Raw genomic sequence first — 19966 nt, forward strand, 5'->3', positions numbered from 1 at the left:
ACATGAGGTTCTTCCAGAAGTTTTCTATACTTGCAACTATAGTTATACATTTTCCATATTGCTTGCCTTTTCATCGTGTCCTTCACCTTATATTCTTTCTTTTTTTTTTTTTTTGGCACATTCAGTTGCTGCCTGATTTTTATCAACTTCTAGTTTGATTTCCATTCCTGCTTGATGCCGATATGCTTCTGCTAGATTAAGTAGAGAAGTCATCTTAGATTTATTCTCCTTATGTTTCAAACCTTTCACTATGTCTGAGTCTTGTGAGATCAGCAGATATGTGTGGAGTCCCACAAATGCATATCTATACATGTAATGAGTCTTTAGGAGGACCATCCCTCCTTCAGATCGAGAAATATATAATCTTGGTATGTAATGATTTTTATAGATCATTCAGTGAGCATGAAGCATCCTTTTTGTTTTAATATCTAATCTATCCAACATGTTTTGTGGTCAATCAATCACTCCAAAACTTAAGTTCAGACAGGAAGAGAAAATTGATTTATAGCTTAGATTTTGTTCCTAGATCTCAACACTGTTTCAGGATTAAGTCAAGTCTTCTAAAGTATTCCTAAGTTGTATTTGCATTTGTTCATGTTTAATTGCTGATCCTTCATCAGTTCCCAAAGATATGTACACTCCCTCTTGCTCAAGTTATTTTATATCACATTCTTGTCCCAAATTTATGTTTTCCTGGTGCTGCAGTTTTCCTGCTTTAAAGGTTGCTTTTGCACATATATCAAGGCTAAATAACATTCTAATATCATCTGAAAAATGTTGACAACCTGCAACTGATTTCAGTTCATCATCTGATGAGTTATACAGTTTTATATTATTGACAAAGAGAAGATGAGAAGTCTTTACCCTTTGTTGTTTTCTAGGAGCCAAATTATAGCCATGGCCTAAGCTGTTAAGTAGACAACTTAATGGGCTAAGGGCAAGGCTGACTAGCAACAGTGACAGAGAGTCACCCTGGAATATACCCCTTTGGATTTGTATCCCTGGGATAATAATTTGTCCTTTATTGTGGCTTAATTGCAAAGTAGTCTGCCACTGTTTCATGGTGACTGTAATATAGTCAATCAGTGTAGGGTGTATCTTATACATTTGTAAGCACTCTTTTATCATGAATGTGGGATACTATCAATTTTTTTTGTAGTCAATCCATGCTATACTTAGATTCTTCCCCTTTTTACAGTTCTCCAGTATGACTTTAACAACAAATGATCCTTCTTTCCATATGACTTTCTCTTATTGCCCTTTTTTCTATTTTCTTGTTTTCTTCTAAATGACTATAAACTCTATCAGCATCAATTCCCATGTATAGTTTATACATCTTCAGAAGGCAATTTATTGGTCTACAATTTTTGGGGTAGGTTGCAGGTTCACTCTTAAGTAGGAACATTGTTTTACCTCTTGTTAGCTAGGTTGATGTTTGTTCAGAGTTCTTTCCCATGGCTAAATCTTTGTGCAAATATGTCAGTACTTTTAACCAAAAGTTAGGTACTGCATCTGGGCCTGGAGTTTTCCAATTAGAGACTTTTCTTAACTTTCTTTCAATCTCTCTGGCAGTTACTTATTCCCATTTCATAACCTGTATCTTTAAACTTCTTATTCTTTCTTTTACTTCTTTTATCCATTCACCATCTTTGTTATGTTCCACAGGATCTTCATAGATACTTCGCCAAAATGCATCTCTTTCTCCTTTTCTGGCAGTCTTTCAATCCTTTTTACCTTGTTTCCTAATTCTCTATAAAACTTTTTTGGGTCATCAGTAAATTGCTTATTTTGTACTTTTCCTTTATATTTATCTGTGTATCTTCTAAGTTTTTCCGCCTGTATTGAAATTTTTAGTTTGTTATTTGCGACAGTGCATGATAGATCCTGGTCCGTTCAAATACTGTCCATTGCTTTTATCACATCTATCTTTCTTAGTATTTTTGTTGATCTGTTCCCTCTTCTATAGTCTTCTAACAGTGACACTTCTTGTCTTAATTCCTTTATATGTTTGATACTTCCATGATGGTATTTGATTCTTCCCTTCTTTTCCTTCACTATCCTGTGTTCTTGTGGTAGAACTTTATCAGTTATTTAGCTGCACAGTAATATATCCTGTTTACTTCTTTTACATTGCATAGATCCCTATGGACAGTCCTATTTACTGTGTTCATTTGTTTTATCAGACTTCTGACTTTTGGTGTTTTATTGACCTTCTGCAGTGTATTTCTTTTATTGATCTTACTATATCTATGTCTATTAAATCAAGAAGCTCTTCTCTTAGCTCATTTTCTGCCAAACTGACAGCACATCCCTTGTTTTCCATTTCCTGCAAGCATTATAGAGAAAATTCTATAGTATCTTCCTGTGTCACCTTCTCTACAATTTCTTCCTGTGCCATCCGTTGCTCTGTCATATGGGAATTCACTGGCGTGTCACTCCTTAACATTGACTGCATCAGAGTTTCCACAGTTTCCTGTTCCTTCCCTTGCTCTCTTAAAGTGAACGTTTATACTGGTTTCCTGTGGAAGGCTCCAAAATATCTTCCTATGACACCTGACCAATTGCTTCCTGTTCCACTGGTTCCCTTTAATTTGGATATCCATTGCTCTATCCTGTAGTGGTGCTTTCTGCATTAGATTTTCTACACTGAATCCTTCACTTTGCAGGTACTGCATAACCTCAATTTTTATTTCTTTACCTTCTCCATTACTAATCTCATTCTCTGCTTTTCCTCTTTGTCTTCTTGTTTTTTGTATTATAAAGTTTTCCATACCTGGATTCCTTTGCCTGTATTTATCTTCAAATATCTTTGATTCTGCTCTTTTTCTATTGGTTAGTTTTGCTTTCTCCTTTGCATAAATATTACACCATATTAAATCTCTTTTTCTTTCTCATGTCCATATTTCTATTTTATACTTTTCAAAAATATCTAGGTTTTGTTGTTTACATTTTTGCACTTACTCAGATGTTTGTTTTTCCAAACATATCAAAGTTTCTTTATCTATATACTGTTTTTCAAAAATCTGTTGTATTAATGAAAGCAAATTTTCATTTGAAGTTTCTGACATTTTTTCCTGTAGAAGTATTTTTCTTTCCTCTACTTTATCTCTTAATCTTTTTGTATATCCTGTGTCTGGAAATTCTGTTTTTTTTTTTTTGCATAATAATAACAATACTTAATTTCTTTCTTATCCTCAATTGTCCATGCTATCATCTTTATGGCTCTTCTTTGGCCTATCAGTTTTTGTGATTTTTGTGAACTGCTACTTCCTTCTACAACAGGGGGGCCCATCCTCCTCCCTGGGCCTGGCTTGGCCCCATTGTAGGAATGTTTCCATATTTTGAGGATTCTACATTGTAATTTTTTTTTCCAATCCTGGAACCAGTACGAGATCTTGGTGAGATTTTTTGAAAATCAAGGTCCACCTCTTGAAGGCACTCACCAAGACTTGAGGATGAATTCAATTTCAGCACTTCTACTCTCCTTTGCCTGCTGAATTTCATCTCTCCATTCGGACGTTCTTATGACACCTTATTTGGATACCTTGATGTTGACAAACATCAGTTTTTGGTGTGTCCTGAGTGATTTGGGCCACATGGATATGCTGAGTACTCATAAATTTTGAATAATAAGTTTCCAACCAGTGTCTTAATACTGTACAGGTCCACCAGATGTACTCTCCCTCAGTGCTTCCTTCTTCTTGAAGCTCTTCCTATGGTGGATCTTTAATGCTCTTTTAACAGGAATGGACTTTTTGGGTTTAGAAATACATGGCCATCCAACTTCTGTCAGAGAATGGTGATCCCTGAATTGAAAGAAAAAAGAGAAAAGTTTTTTTCCTTTTTTGGAAATTTGAAAAGGTAAATACAGACATGATTAAGTTCTGAGCTCTTTTATGTACATTAAAGGGGCCCCATTTGTTTTTTCTTTAAAGAACAAGTCTTAATTTTTGTAATAACTTTTATATCGGACTCGGACTCAAGAGATGCCAATCAAACATATAATTAATGAAACTTTGTTCAGTATATAATCATTGATCACTTCATACTCTGCCAGTTTGCCTGGGAGGTTATGGGCATATTGCTCATTATATTAATGAGGTTTATGACTCCATAACTTGGTTGTTATCCTTATTGTAATATTTAGCTCACTTTCAGGTTTAAGTTTTGTTTTTCTTTGCCATTCTTCATGAATAATATTGCTGTTAAATTAAGTAATAGATGTTAATTCCTCACTGCTAAGAACCTTACTTTTGAAGCCTGTTTTGAGGCTGATTTTAAATAACTTCTGTGGAGGATCAAACAGGCTGACCAATAAGTAGCCTAATATGCGATCTTGCCCCAAACATGTAGTATTGCTGACCTTTGTGCCTCAAGATCTTGTTTTGGGAAAATTTGAGGTATATATGTGCAGATATATAATCTGCAATATGGGAAATGGGGCTTAAAGTATGAACTAAATTTGAGTCCTACTACTACATTAGCTACGCTCGCTGAATCTGAGTATGTGATATCATTTTCTATAAGTGCAGCACAGTACTGAGAATAGTTTCTGAGATTTTTAGCATAGTTGTATAAGGCTTTGTGGCTATCCTTCACCTGGATGACTATCCATACCTCATATATGCAAAACATATTTATATTTATATATGTATCAAATTATTTTCAAAAGCAAGGGAAGTAGCTTTCCCCAGAGGATATCCAAAAATAGATACTGTGTCACAGACATTGGCCAATTGCTGGATTTTTCTATCTGCTATTAAAAATCCTCATTTGTTTTCATTATAGTGAGAAATCAATGGGTAAAACGTTGTGCCCATTTCAACTCCCCATTTTGGGCAGTAAGTTTAATATAATTGCCTTGTTTGACTACTGGCATAACTTTCAACAGTCTGTTTTTTCAGGGCACACACAGATTTGAACTACTGATGTTTAAAGATAGCCCTTCTGGGGCTGTTTTAAAAAATTTATAGTTCTGTTTATCATGTTTAAAGTCTCTTACACTGTTTATTTTATCTTGTTTGAAATTATTCACTGGCATATATTTATATAATTTGTTCTTTAGGACATTCACAGGTTTGAACTGCTGATTTGTAGAGATAGCTATTCTGGGGCTGTTTTGGAAATGTCTTGCTAATTTATCATGTTTAAAGTCTCTTGCACTGTTATATTATCTAGCATGTAATTATATGTATTTATATGGAATGCACATTGTTAGAGCACACTTCCTGTAATGTGCAGTAATCTAGAGCATGGTCAACTCTAGTTTCATAGGAACTTAACTTTTGAATTATTCTTATGTTACTATTTGATACAAAATTACACTATATTGAAATATGTGCTTTTATAGTGCCTCTAATATAATAATAAAAAACACCCCTACATCTACCTTGTTTACTTGAAATCCTAATTGGACAAAAGGTTATGTTTGTATTAAATTATAAATTGTAGGGTGTGACTATTTGCATTCTTTTGTTTGTTGTTTAATGCTCATATTCAATAAGAAATTAGGAAAGTTGTTGGTGCTCTACATCATTGTATGGTTATATTAGTGGTTTGTCATCTTACTATCCATAATCAAAATCTCTCTACATTTTCTGTAACCTTCTCACGCTTTCCTCTTTCTCTCCCTTTCTAAGCTCTGTACCCTTTGTCTTCCATTTAAACACTTAGTAGGAGCTACGTATAGAGCTGTTAGTGTGCTTCGGTAATTAATGTTATGCTTTTTCTACTTATTGATTAGTTTTTTTATTATTGGGGAAAAAATATTCTAATGGAAACTCATATAGGAGATGACGCGTTTAAACTGGTTTGCTATCCCTTTCTGTGTGTCTCCTTTTTCTTCATTTCCCTTCTCTTCTGGGCATGGTAGAGTAGTGATTAAGCATGGATTAAGAGCAACAAGAGTTAAGTGCTATTCAGCATCCCATAAATTAGTAGGCCCTCATTTTCTTCATGTAATTTCTAAGTTAACTCAGGTCAATCATACAAGTTTATTTTTTTATTTGTAATATTATAGGATGTTGGTAATTGACGCATGGAATATATAGGGGATCCAGATGGTTAAAAAGAGAAAACTAGTTTTTCACCTTGTCTTTAAGTCAAAGGTAAAAATAATATTAGCGCAAGAAATGGATTACAATCAAAAGGTAGAAAGTCAGTTAAACGTCAGACACCTCCTCAAGCATGATAGGAGCGACAGTCAGAATGTCGGCGTACAGTTGTACATCAGTTCATAACATGTTTCACAAGGCAGGAACATGAAGCATGGCTGGCATATCAACCATTTGACCTATTTAATATGCATGAGTCGAGGATATCCATCGGTAACATCACCATTCACGCTTGTGAATGTCACTTTATGATAGTAATCCACAGGAAACACATATGCTTAATGATCATTGGTCACATTATATGGGGAAGAAATGGATCAGAACAACTGTTGCATCTGGTAAAGATTCAAATAGTGTGGGAGTAGCTATAATTGTTAAAAAGCCCTAACAAGATAATATTTTGCATTACATCACAGATTTAGAAGGAAGATGGTGCTATATAGCTTTCAAAAGTTCTCATAGTGATAGGCCTATTCTACTTTTAAACTTTTCTGCCCCCTACTCTGAACAGCAGGAATTCTTTATGCCATTATATAAGATAGTAACTCACTTCAAGAACTACTATTTAATCTTTGGAGGTGATTGGAATTGTTATTAAGACCCCTTACTGGATAGATCATTTTTAAACAAAGCATATAATATTCATGCCACTACAGCAATTTCAGAATTAAAAAAACTATTTTGACCTATTTGACCCAAATAATTTTCAAAACCAAAAGCTACCAAAAGATAAATTTACCTTTTACTCACACTGTCATGAAACATGGTCTAGAACTGATTTCTTTTTAATTTCAGATTTCTTTTTAAACCTAGACATTAACTTTTCTACTGAACCCAGATTCTTTTCAGATCATTCAAAAAATCACACTTACTATTAATTGGTCCTACAAAAGTAGTTCTAGGTATAGGGGTTATAACTGGGCTTTGAACCCTAATCTGTTAATGAAAGAGGATATTTTAGAAGAAATTAATGTGAAGCTGGAATCTCTTCTGAATGAATCAGCCTCTTTCCACCTCCCCTTTGATATTGACTGGGCTGCTACTAAAGCCCAGATAAGTGGGTTCCTTATTAATAAAGCAACTTATTACAAACATTTATACAAGACCAAAGAAAGCTCAGTAAAAAAAGGATTGTCAAACTGGAAACTGATTTACAAACTAACTTTAACCAAAAGACTGAAAATCAACTACACCTTCTCCAGAAATAATTAGTTTACTTAATGCTAGACAATTGTATTTTCATGAAACTAAGACGTTAGCCAATTACTCTGAATGGTCACAGATCCCTTCTAAGTTCCCAGCTAGACTGATACGCAAAAAGAAATCTCCTCTATTATATCTGAAATATTATATCAGGGCAAGAAATACTTTTCTAATTCTGAGATTATTCAGCTTTTTGAAAAGCTTTATTCACAAACGTATGGCAATGAGTCTCCCTTAGCAACAGAACAAGAGAAAATACAATTTCTTAACCAACTAATCTTGCCAAAGCCCGATCTAACTATTGAAGAATGCCTCTCATCTCCTATTATCCAGCAAGAAATAATAACAGCAATTAATAATCTTAAATGTAACATGGCTCCAGGGCCTGATAGTTTCACTGTGGAATTGTACAAGTTCTTTAACCAGAAAATATCTAAAGTGCTAGTATATACCTTTTTAATTATATACTAGAAAATTCCATCATTGATCCTCATTTTAATTCCTCTAGAACTATTCTTATCCCTAAAGAAAATGCTGATCCCAAAGACCCAGGGAGCTACAGGCCTATTTCCTTGATTAATGTAGATGTTGAAATCATCACCACAATACTAGGTAATAGACTAAAATCTTTTATCCCAAACATTGTATCACCCAGTCAATCAGGTTTTATCCAATTCAGACAAACCTGTGACAACACGCTCACACTAGATGCCTGGATAAATCTTTCTCACCAAACTCATAAGCCCTTGTTTGCCCTGGCAGTAGATGCATCTAAAGCTTTTGTCACACTGGTTTACCTACTACCTTTGTCTGAATATTTAGGACACTCTGTACTAATGCTTATATCTCACTGTACATAAACAAAATGACCTTTGCTCAGTTTAGTATTAAGAATGGAACAAGACAAGGCTGTCCTCTATCTCCATACCTTTTTAACTTGTATACTGAAGCTTTACTTTTATATATTACTCAGAAAACCTACCACTATGTACCAATACTCTATAACACCAAAATTGCTGTCAAAGCTTTTGGAGATGACTTAAACCTCAATTTTACTTTACCAAGTTCTGATATTCTGAAAAATTTTAATTCATTTGAAATCATTTTGAAATTTCTGAACATACTAAACTTTGATAAATCAGCAATTTTCCCTATTAACTCATCAGACATACTTTTTTATACCCCTGGTCAATTGAAATCAAAATAATACATTCCTTGAAATACTTAGGAATCTCCTTTTAGCAAGACCTTAAAACCTTCTACCAAAATAACATCACCAATCTGTGGTAAACCCTACAACAGGATTGTATCAGGTGGAACACGCTCCACTTACCCTTCCTCTGCAAAGTGGCAGTTGTTAAGATTAATATCTTGCCAAGGCAATTATATACTTTCACTACCTCTCAGGTGACAGTCACAAACAATTTCTTTAAAAGACTTCATTCTACCCTTGCCAACTTCATAGTGTCTCCTAAGTCAGTTAGAATTTCTTACAGAAAGCTGATATGCCCTAAAGATAAAGGGAGATTAAACCTTCATGACTTCTGATTATACTACAATATGACTAATAGTAGCAGACTAATAGTAATATCAGACTATAACCCAAGTAAAAATTCATGGTCCCTTCCCCTGGATAGAACTACTTCATAATTATGTTAGACCTCTTGACTTTAATCCCAAAGTTCTCCCCTTCTTGAACAAAACAAATCTGCAGAACTCCAAACTACATATTTCCCTAAAGAACAATAGAACTATCTTGCAAAGTCTAATTGAATAATTGGACTTATCCAACACTCTCACAACCCTACAACCATTACAGCTTAATCCAGACTTAAAACTTAATTCAATGTTAAACTTAAATAACTTACCCCTATTAAAGGAGAGGTGAATACTTGACATCTACTACTTTTGAGACTAATCTATCTCAAATTTGAGAGCTTCACTGAATTTCCCTAGGAGTTATATCATCATTCTAAAACAATTAAGGGAACTGTGTTCCAAAATCTTATTTAACCCCAACCTAGATGATAAAGTCATTAAAACTTGTCATACTCTCTGGACCATCTTGTCAATGAGACAGAAAGGGATCTCTAACACATATACATTAATTGTTTCAATTAGATACCAGAATAAAGTCCTCTTCTCAAATTACTTGACCAACTTAACTCCACCAATTTTAAATAACCAAGTAATCCAATTTTTCCATCTAACTTCTAAGTCAGTCTCCTTCAAAAACCTCAGTTACACACAACTTATGATACTTGACAATGCATATTTTACCCCTACCATCATAAATAAATTTAACTCCCCATTTCCCCTTTTTGCCTATACTGTGAACTACAAAAAGTTGACCTCCTCCACATTTTTTGGAGTTGTAAATGTTCCTATAAGCTTAGGTGCTCCCTGAAAGTTAGACTCCAAAAGATGGGTTATGAGAAAACTACCCTTTCATGGAAATTTACAATGTACATATTCCTCCACCTAGTTTGACAAAGTTTCAAATTCATATTCTAATCAATTCTTTACCCTTATTAAGCTTTATATTACACTTAACTGGAAGGATATCTCCTTGCTTACTTGGAGAAGTTTCAAACATATGGCTATTAATTATTTATTTGCTCATAAACTTGTAATGTTTAATCTAAAAGCTTCTCCATGTTTTATTGAATACTGGAATATATTATTTGACCTCATTCTGCATTAGTCCTATTGCACTGAATATCTTTACCTTGGAGTTAATTAAGGGAACATGTGTCTCCTTACCTACTCACTACTTTCTCCCTCTTCATTCGTGTTTACTTCAGATAGGGCCTCTAATTTTGTCATTATCTACTTGACTTAACTCTTTTATTATTTAGACTCAAGTATATATTTTCCTTTGTGAGGTTTATAGCATTTTTGTAAGTAGTTTTGCATATAGTTTATTATTGTTAAATGTGTTTATTTTATATTTATGACTCTACTTGTCTACTGTTTCCATGTTTCAGTGTTAACAATTGATGTAATTGTAGTTATTATTATTTGTTTTTTTCAATTTTTAAAATTTGAATAAAGATTATGGGGAAAAAGAAAATGATAGTCCTGATTTTTTAAATGTTGTGGCATAAACATGGTACTTAGATTTTTTGCATTGAAATTCGAGATTTATATACTGCTTTGTTAGAAGGTACTGACACATTTTAAGGATGTGCTATGTGTAATTGTTTCACTATTATTTAATGAATAATTCACAAGAATATGTTGAAGTATTTTGGAGATATTTTCTTTATCCTGTGATCATAATTTGTCAAGCAAAATTGATAGTTTGGGGATGGTATTTTGAAAATAGACTAGTAGTAACGCAGTTAATAAATCAGATGTAATCAAAATATTTGACGGTTATTTTGCATAATCATACAGGATATCATTTACTGTTCAACTGAGACAATTAGCAAGGGAGTGCATGCATCTATAGAGCATCCATAAGCTTATCTTTTTTTTTTATTTATTTGCTATAGGTCTATAGGGATCATCAGTAGAAGCAGGCATTCTGGATTTCTTCACTAAAAGATTCTTCATTATCTGGGGTGTTGAAATTAAACAAATTGCCACATTTAGAAGACTTTTTAAGTCTTTGCCAAATGTTGTTACTGGGTTTGTATCTAATTTCCTGTAAGCTCAGCAAGCTCTAATTGGTATTGGGAGTTAATACCCTAAATATAACTCAGAACACCTGAGCCTGAATAGCAGGTATGGCATTTATTTATCTATATGAGCTGGCATGGAGGGAAAAAGGACTAATATGGCTTTGCCAACTTGTCTCTTTCTGGGTGTGGAGGGGGGTGTAGACAATATTCTGCTCCTCTGTTCTTTGGCAGATTCCCTGGTGGAAATCAGAGATCATGTGAGAGCTTTTAGCTTTCACAGGACAGTCAGTCTTGAAGTTTATATCACACATGGAAATGAATGACTGTCCCTTACATGCGTGCGCGCATGTGCACACACACACACACACACACACACACACACACACACACACACACTGCACACCAGTACAGGACATGTACAGTGGGACTGCAGAATGAAGCAGCAAATTGCTGTGCTTTAGAGAGGTGACAGCTCATCTGTCTACTACTACATAACGTTTGCTACTGGAATGAAAAAGGTGTTTCCTCATGTACAGAGTGAGGGTAGCCCAATCGTCTCTGAGGTGAATAAAAAAAAATCAGTGATGTCTTGTAAGGCTTTACTGAACATTTCAGCATATATGTGATTCATCCATTAATACACCATCTCTACCTTTACTTGCTAGTTTAAATGTTCTTGAATTCTGTCATTTATTAAAAAAAACACCCACTTATATTTACCATATTTTAAACTTATGTTCATTTTTTTACACAACATATTTTTGAAACATTTCTTAAAGATCAGATTGATAAAATATAATGATGATCACCTTTTGAAATGAGAAATTAACTTACATAAAGATAGTTTGATACTATATTGTGCAGGTGTATAGCAACATCCATTACCTCAGCTCTCTGCAGAAATATTGAAATGAATGAAATAAATTAAAACAGACAATAAATACTCAAAAATCAAACATTATTGTATCACCATCAGTTTTGTTTGCTGTAAAATCCTTAGGTATGACAGCAAAAAACTGTCTTTCAAAACGTATAATGAATGCAGAGTGATAAAAATTAAGATGGTCAGTCTCCATTTAGTGTTATTATAAAAGGTTAGTAATTACAAATTAAAGGTCTTTCTGTGCACTTACGTTTCTGATGGCAGTAGTAGAGGTAAATTGATATCAAAATTAAAACCAGGACTTGTTTATGATATGTTTATGTCTGCATTCTACTTGTGATGTCCTAATATCTGAAATATGAAATGTAGAACTGTTTTGGAGCATGCCTCTACCACATCCTCAGCTAAGTATTGTGTTGAGAAAACTAATATGGTTACTTTTAACATTATACTTTCAAGTATGAAAATTATCCTGTGGTAAGAACCAACAAGTAGGTAAAAAAAGGTACTGCTGTTTATGTAGAGAAAGATATTTCGTTGTTCAGCTGGCATTTAGACTGGTAAGTGGCATTAGGTACCACTAGGTCCATGGATGAATCAGTGCAGAACATCATTGTTACATGCTAAGTACCACTGCATGATATGTACCACTGTAATAGGACCCTTCTCTACATGCAATGCTTTCTTGACTACTGTTGTAATGAACAGTAATATATAAACTTTTTTATGTAATGCCATTTATGTGTAAAGACAGGCTGTGCTCCTTTTTTTAATTTTTACATTTCTTCATTGTCATACTGTATACTACCATGGCAAGCTTCTTCATTTACTTTTTCAAACTCAGGCTTTTTTGTCATATGCATGATTAACCATTCGCCTCACATTTGTATTTCATATTATCTCTGCCTTTATCATTTAGAAGAAAGATTGACTGTAAATATGCAGTGTTAATTTTCACATTTCATACATTTGATTTTCCTTCTATGAATACTTACCTAATGTGGAATTTGCCAAGTATGAGTCCCTTAGGAGAAATATACATTAACATACATTTGTGTGTTCTACATGTACTATAATTTAATTTATATTATTATATCTTCAAATTGTATTACTTTACTAAAACATTTTACTTATGACAAAACTTGCAATAATCAAAATGTAAACATTTTTGTAATGCTGATGATTATATATATGCCTATATAGGAATATCATTTATTCCATATAAATAGAGAAATAAATGAATAGGCAAACATTAGGTTACAGATGTAAAATGGCATTATAATGGCCTCTTTTTACCCATGTCTCTCACTGATGGCAGGCTATTCAAAACTTTATAGATTAAATGCTCCTATTGCTCCTACTTAGAGGCATTCTCTTCTTGACTTACAAAGCCATGCCTGACCCAGCTCTGTTTATTTATGTATTTATTTATTTATTTACATTTGCTGACCAGGAGTGTCCAACTGAACGTAGGTCCATTTACAGCAGAGGTCCAGGGAGAAAAGCTCCACAGTTAAAATAAACAGACAGTAGTTACATTGGATTACATAGCGATTAACAATTTAACATAGCAATTACTTACGACATGTTTACAGATGAAGAACATAGTACATCAGTAGACAACTAGAATCTTTATCTGTGAAGTACATAACAGACATTAACAAATGTTACAATGAGAAGTTCCTGCTGTATAATAAGTACTAGGCTTATGAGCATTTGAGCTTGCTATAATCAAGGTAGTTAGTGGAGTGGAAAGAAAGGTACTGGTTGGATGGGGGAGGTAATATTAGAGTAGGAGTTGCAAGGGCATAGCCAGCATGTTTTTAGGTGCACTTTTAGTAAAGTTTTGAAGTGGGTGCATGATGTGTTAGAAATGTGACATTTAAATAAATCCCCATCCCTCCACACCACATGCTCCAGAGACCTCAACCTCATTACCACAATTAACAGAACATGCTGGAGGGGCAGGTTCATAACCCAGAGACTGCCCATGTTATGGACTAGACTTCCCATACATGTCAAGCAGAGCACCTCACTGGCCCTCTTCAAGAGAAATCTCAATGATTAGATGGGAAATAGAAAATTCACCCCTGGGATAACTCTAGTGGCTCTACTCGACAGAGACACTGGGAACCAAGGTCAGGTGGGAGGATGCCAGGGTAATCCTATGGCTAAGCTTGAAAGGCCCCAGGGCCATTAGCCTAGTACACACCTATGAACCTAAATATCTTTCCACTTGTACAGGTTAGATCTGCCCAGTAACGGAACACATCCAGGTGCACCACAATTGTGGTTGCTCCAGGAAGAATAATGTAATTTTGCATGCAATGGACCTGAAGTTACTGGAGAAATATCCTGTTAAGCCAAACATAGACACAAAAATTAGTTGTACAAGGAAAAACAACAGACTAAATTATATTCTTCCACACTATGATTACATCATAGACCAAATCCAGTACCACTTCCTTACAAACTATTCGTCCCTCTCTATAACCCAGGAAACAAATACCATCTATTTAAACTTATTGGAAACACTCACTATCCAACCAAATACTATATTCATGGTTGAAATTATCCCACTGTAACTGGAAATCATATACAACACCAAACATAAAGGCACTGAGATTCCTGGATTTTGTAAACACAACTCCCTGGACCACATTGTCAATACACCAACAAGGGATGCAACCATACCAGCTCTGGTCATCACTAATATGGGAGAGTGCTGCACACCCCCTAGTGTAATATCTTCTTTTGTAAGGTCAGGTCACAAAATGGTCTCCTTTGAAGGAAAAATAAAATTTGGAATCCCAGCTAATCCTGGAATATTCAGGAACTTCTCTTAAGTGATAACCTGGCAAAATTTCAAGCCCCTATAAACTCTGAGAACACTACTGCCTATGCAGAACTGTTCACAGAAACGCTATACAAGCATTGTAATAGCTACCTACCAGGAAGAAGTAGAAAACTAACTCAAAAAACAAGCCACCCGGTGGAATCACAACATCAATAGGCTGAATAACAGAAAAAAGAAAACCATGGCAAAAATTAGAAGTTGTAGCATCCAGCAGGATAAAAGCACTCTCATCAAACTAAACAAACAACTCAGAGGACAAATAATGTTTACCAAAGCCAAATCTGAGGTAAATTTGGCTTCCCAGGCCAAGGACAACCACAAGGAATTATTTAGCTATGTCTGCAACCTCAAAGCCAATACGCAATTTTGTGCAGAGCTCATTGCAAGTGGAGCCACCTATACTGAGCCAGAAGATATAGCAAAGCTTCTGGCTGACAAATTCAGCTCCAACTTTACCTATCTTTCCCTATCAACCTTCCCTATATGACTCCCCCTGCTATCACTAGGGAACAGGTCCTTCATGCTTTCTCTAAAGCCAAAACCACCTAATCTGTGGGCCTAGACAATATCCCAGGATGCCTTCTAAATAGCATGAAATATTATCTATCAGACCCACTGGAATTGCTATTTAACTGTAGCCTCCAGGCAGGCTTCATGCCTCATGAATGGAGAACAGCAACAGTCATCTCTCTGCACAAAGGTGGGCCATATACAGATCCTGGAAACTACAGACCCACAAGTCTCACTAGTCTCATATGCAAAGCCATGGACAGCATTATCATGGAAATGATCAATTGTGACATAGGAAACCTCCATACACTGGACCCAACCCAATTTGGTTTCATCAAGTGCAGGTCATGCTCAGTCATTTTTGACAAACTTAAGAGGTTAGGTGCAAATCCTCATGTTACCCGGTGGATAGCAAGCTAGCTTACAGACAGGATCCAGGACATTACAATTCGGGAGTCCACCTTTACAAAGAGGGCAGTCACAAATGGTGTCCTTCAGGGATCAAGCCTGGGACCGCTCCTTTTTGGCATTTACTTCTCTGAAGTCAAGGCCAATGTCAATGGCCTTTGGCTTACTAAATTTGCTGAAAACTACAAATTAGGAGTGGTCATTGAATATCACACTGACACAAATGTTCTCCAGGAAGGGCTGATACATAAAAACAATTGGTCCCAGAGCCATTCACTAAAACTAAATGCCAAGAAATGCATAATGGTAATCTTCAAGAAGTCATCTCCACTGATAACTATCATATTGACAACACACCCTTAGGAGCTGACCGATTAATCAGGGACTTGGGGACACACATAGACAGTAATCTAGCCTTTAACCATCACATTAGTAGTGAGGAAGTCATTCTATGTTATGCAACTTATAAACAAAGGTATGGCATCAAGGTCCAAGGAAGTCACTGTTCCATTGTATTTGACATTCATCAGACCTATCACTGAGTACAGTGTCCCCTTTAGTATGTACCTAATCAGGCATATCCAACAATTAGAATGTCCACAGAGGTTCCTCACTAAAACAATACAGTGTGTAAGTAACATGTCCTATGCAGACCACCTCAATGCCCTATCCCTGTATTCTGTCTCCTACAGGCTGTTTAGGGGAGATTTATCCTTGGAATACAAGACATTGTCAGACCCCACTCTGATGGGCCTCCTGGATAGCTGCAAAACAAACTGCATGGGAATTATCAATTCTAAAGACTTACACCTTGCATGTGATATAAATTGGACCTGCTGGAGAGACAGGTATGTATCCCAAAGACAAACCCTTCTCTGAAACAGGTTCCCCATCCATGTGTACCAGAGTTTCTCCCTAACATAATTCAACTGCAACTTGGACAATTCTATAGACGACAGGAAATTCATCCCTGGTTAGCACATGTCTCTAATGGACACAGACAGCCTGTAAATGGTTCACCTCCCAGGCCCCTGTTTGTAAATGTTTCACCTCATAAGCCCATGCTTATACTTATCAAGGGTACCAGAACTAGTCAAAGATTTGGGATGCATGACTAGGCTTAAAAAGCCTCTTGTGGTCATTAGCCTAGTAAACACCCATGAACATATCTCTGGAAGATTTTCATGCAGAGAAAACAAAATGACTGTATGAACAAAGCATAGACTCTTTCATGGAGTATATTATTAAGAAAGAGAAGTTGTATTAAGTATGGTCTAAACTATACTGGATTACTGAGGATACCTTGCTGAGGTAAGAGCTGTGACAGAGTCTCTCACCCCCCACAATGCAAAGGTTTATAGGACTAGAAGAGAACAGTTGAAATAAGTTGTGCACACTGGTATTAGAACATATCAGTAGTGTCCTTCATAGTCAAATGCTTAAAACAAAGAGCAGATAGGAACCCATGGCTACTAGAAAAATCACTGCAGGGGTTGTTGAGTACTGCAGTTCCTGGAGGACCTTTAGTTCTTGTGAGTTCCATAATGTATACTAACATTGATTTTATAACTGCGGCTTAAACTGCCCACATTTTAATGATTCATTTATTTAAACAAATGGAATTTGTCCCATTAAAATAATATCTTGTTGAGTTTTTGTATTTCTAGATATTATTGTAACTCTATAATTTCAATTCATTTTACCAGTTCAAATCCATAAATGCTGTATAAAGGTATTTACATCTGCTTAGTCAATGAATCTGCGCCCGGTCCTAGAGAAAACAATAATTGTCTTATTGTACTGTGTAAATTGTTCACCTGCTGACTTCAATATTTTCCCGAACTGAATTAATGCTTAATTTATAAAACAATTACAATAGGAGAATGAACCTAATATACATGTGGAAAGAATGTACAGATAATAAAACATAATTGCAAACAGCAAAACATGGTTGTATGCAGCCAAAAATTAAAGCAGACCTTTGAGTTCCACTGTTTCTTAATTAAACAATAAAATCTTTTCTTGGCAGCTATCTGGTTCACAACTCTAAAAAAATCTATTGTGTAAATTTCCTAAGCAAATTCAAAGACCGAGGCACAGGTAAGGAATGAAATGTCCTCCTGGGAGTCACAAGGGCATATTACATTATTACCTTATTACAACAAGTGAAAATGAAGCAAAAGTAATAGAATGCTAACATTCATATAGAAGAGGAATTGTTAGTTGTAATGAGGAAAAAAAACATAATAAATATCTACACAGACAAAATGTCTTCAGTAAAGTTTATCACATTGCTTGCTTATATTAACAATAGGCATGCAATGTTAACAATGTTAGTTTTATATACTTTATATTGATCAAATACCAGATATTTATTCAGATGAAATGGATAAAATGCCATAATCCAAGAAAGTATGTATTTGTTTATGTATGTGCATGTATGGATGCACGCATGAACATGTGAGTGTGTGTGCGTGTGTGTGTGTGTGTGTGTGTATGTGTGTGTGTGTGTGGGTATGCGTGTGTGCGTGTGTGTGCGTGTGTATGCATGTGTGTGTGTGCGTGTGTGCGTGTGTGTGTGAGTGCGTGTGTGCGTGTGTGTGCGCGCGCGTGTGTGTGTGTGTGTGTGTGTGTGTGTGCGTGTGTGTGTGTGTGTGTGTGTGTGAGTGCATGTGTTTCTCATAAAGACAATCTCTTTTACAGCGCTATGTTTAATTAATATTATTTGCTCCTAATGCTATCTCCATCTTTCTTGCTCTATCTTCTTTCCTTTCATAACAAATTAAGTCTGTTTGAGGGAACTGCTAATATTAAATATGTATATTATTTTCTGGGTTGTTGTAAACTGCTCTATCTCATAATATTTTTAGATGGAGTAAGCTTTTAGTTGTCTGACTTTTGTGATCCTTATTAGCACTAAATGTCTTACAATGTATCACTTTCATTGGCTGTTCATTTTATTTTAACAACTAATTTGAATATTTGATATTTTCTCTTAGAGATGCTTCAAGTCCTGTATAACAAAGACTTAATAATTAAAACAAATCAGACACTGGCTATTACTTCTACCATAGCTGCTCACAGTTTTATATGCCCTGACAAATGAGAGTATGCAACAGATATAAGCCAACTAATTTGATCAAATCTTTAGTGATCTTTCTTCCTTTCTCTCTACATAATATATAAATATAAATAACTAAAATGTCCTACCATCCTGTCAAGTACATGTTATTTGGGTTCCTATTAGATGACCAAAGACGCATTCCATCAAATGTGTCTTGGTTGAACTTAAAACAACGAAAAGGCAAAATAGCAAGCCACTTTTAAGTGAATTCTTTCCCCGGGAAAGAATTTGCTTGGCTGCTTCCGTTACTTTGCCATTTTGAACACTGTAGTGTGATCTTGGAGTTAGTATATTTAAGTAGGGTGGGTGTGGGGGGCACAGCTTCCCACATCAGTGGGTGTGGGAGGGGAAGCCCTCCACTTTATGTATTCTTTCAATTTTTTTTTTTTTTGGAACAGCAAATCGCTGTTCTGAGCTTTCGAGATTGTAAGCTTTCGCTTACATGGGGTCGATTATTCATTGTTCGCTTTTTTAAGCATTTGATATTATACTATAGACCCTATTATTTTACTTAGTACTGTATGACAGTCTAGCATAGTACAACAGATGGTAAATCAATCTATAACTCTTATGATAAACCTGAGGACTTCAATTTTGATGTAATTTGTTTGGGGAAAGCATAGAAACTATGTGGCACAGGTTGGTGTAATTATACTACAAGAAACCCTGTAGGTTATATCTTTATCACTCCCAGCAGTGAATAATGTAAAGCAATGTGCAAACAAAAATTAATACACAACCATGTGTTGTGCCTTTCACACGCACAATTAAGTTTCAGTACCTGTAGCAGTCGTGAGGAAGTATAACTGTAATAAATTAAGATAAAAATAGAGTAGAAAAGAACATAGGAATAAATATTACAAAAATATATAAAAGTAGAGCTGGACAAAGCAATACATATTGCAAAACAGAACAAAAGGGAAAGCAGCATGTTTATGACACTGCAAAACAAGCAAATCATTAAGGATGTGATTCATAAAATATACTGTTAGCCAGAGAGGATAGTTGTAGCTAATTGTAAGGTACACTGGGATATCATTAGTTTAAAAGTTTGTGTTGTTAAGTCACTTTAATACAGGCTGTTTATGTTTAGTACCCACTCAAGGGCTCAATATACAATCGGAAGTAAATGTAAAGCATTGATAAGCTCTACACAACCTATGGATTAGCACACTGTTTATTAAAAACTATGGCATTCCAAATATATTTGGTTCTATATGTACAGAAAAGATGCTTTTGTAT

The sequence above is a fragment of the Protopterus annectens genome, chromosome 2.part0, assembly GCF_019279795.1.
Source record: "Protopterus annectens isolate FY-2018-M chromosome 2.part0, PAN1.0, whole genome shotgun sequence".
In the NCBI taxonomy this organism is placed as follows: Eukaryota; Metazoa; Chordata; order Ceratodontiformes; family Protopteridae; genus Protopterus; species Protopterus annectens.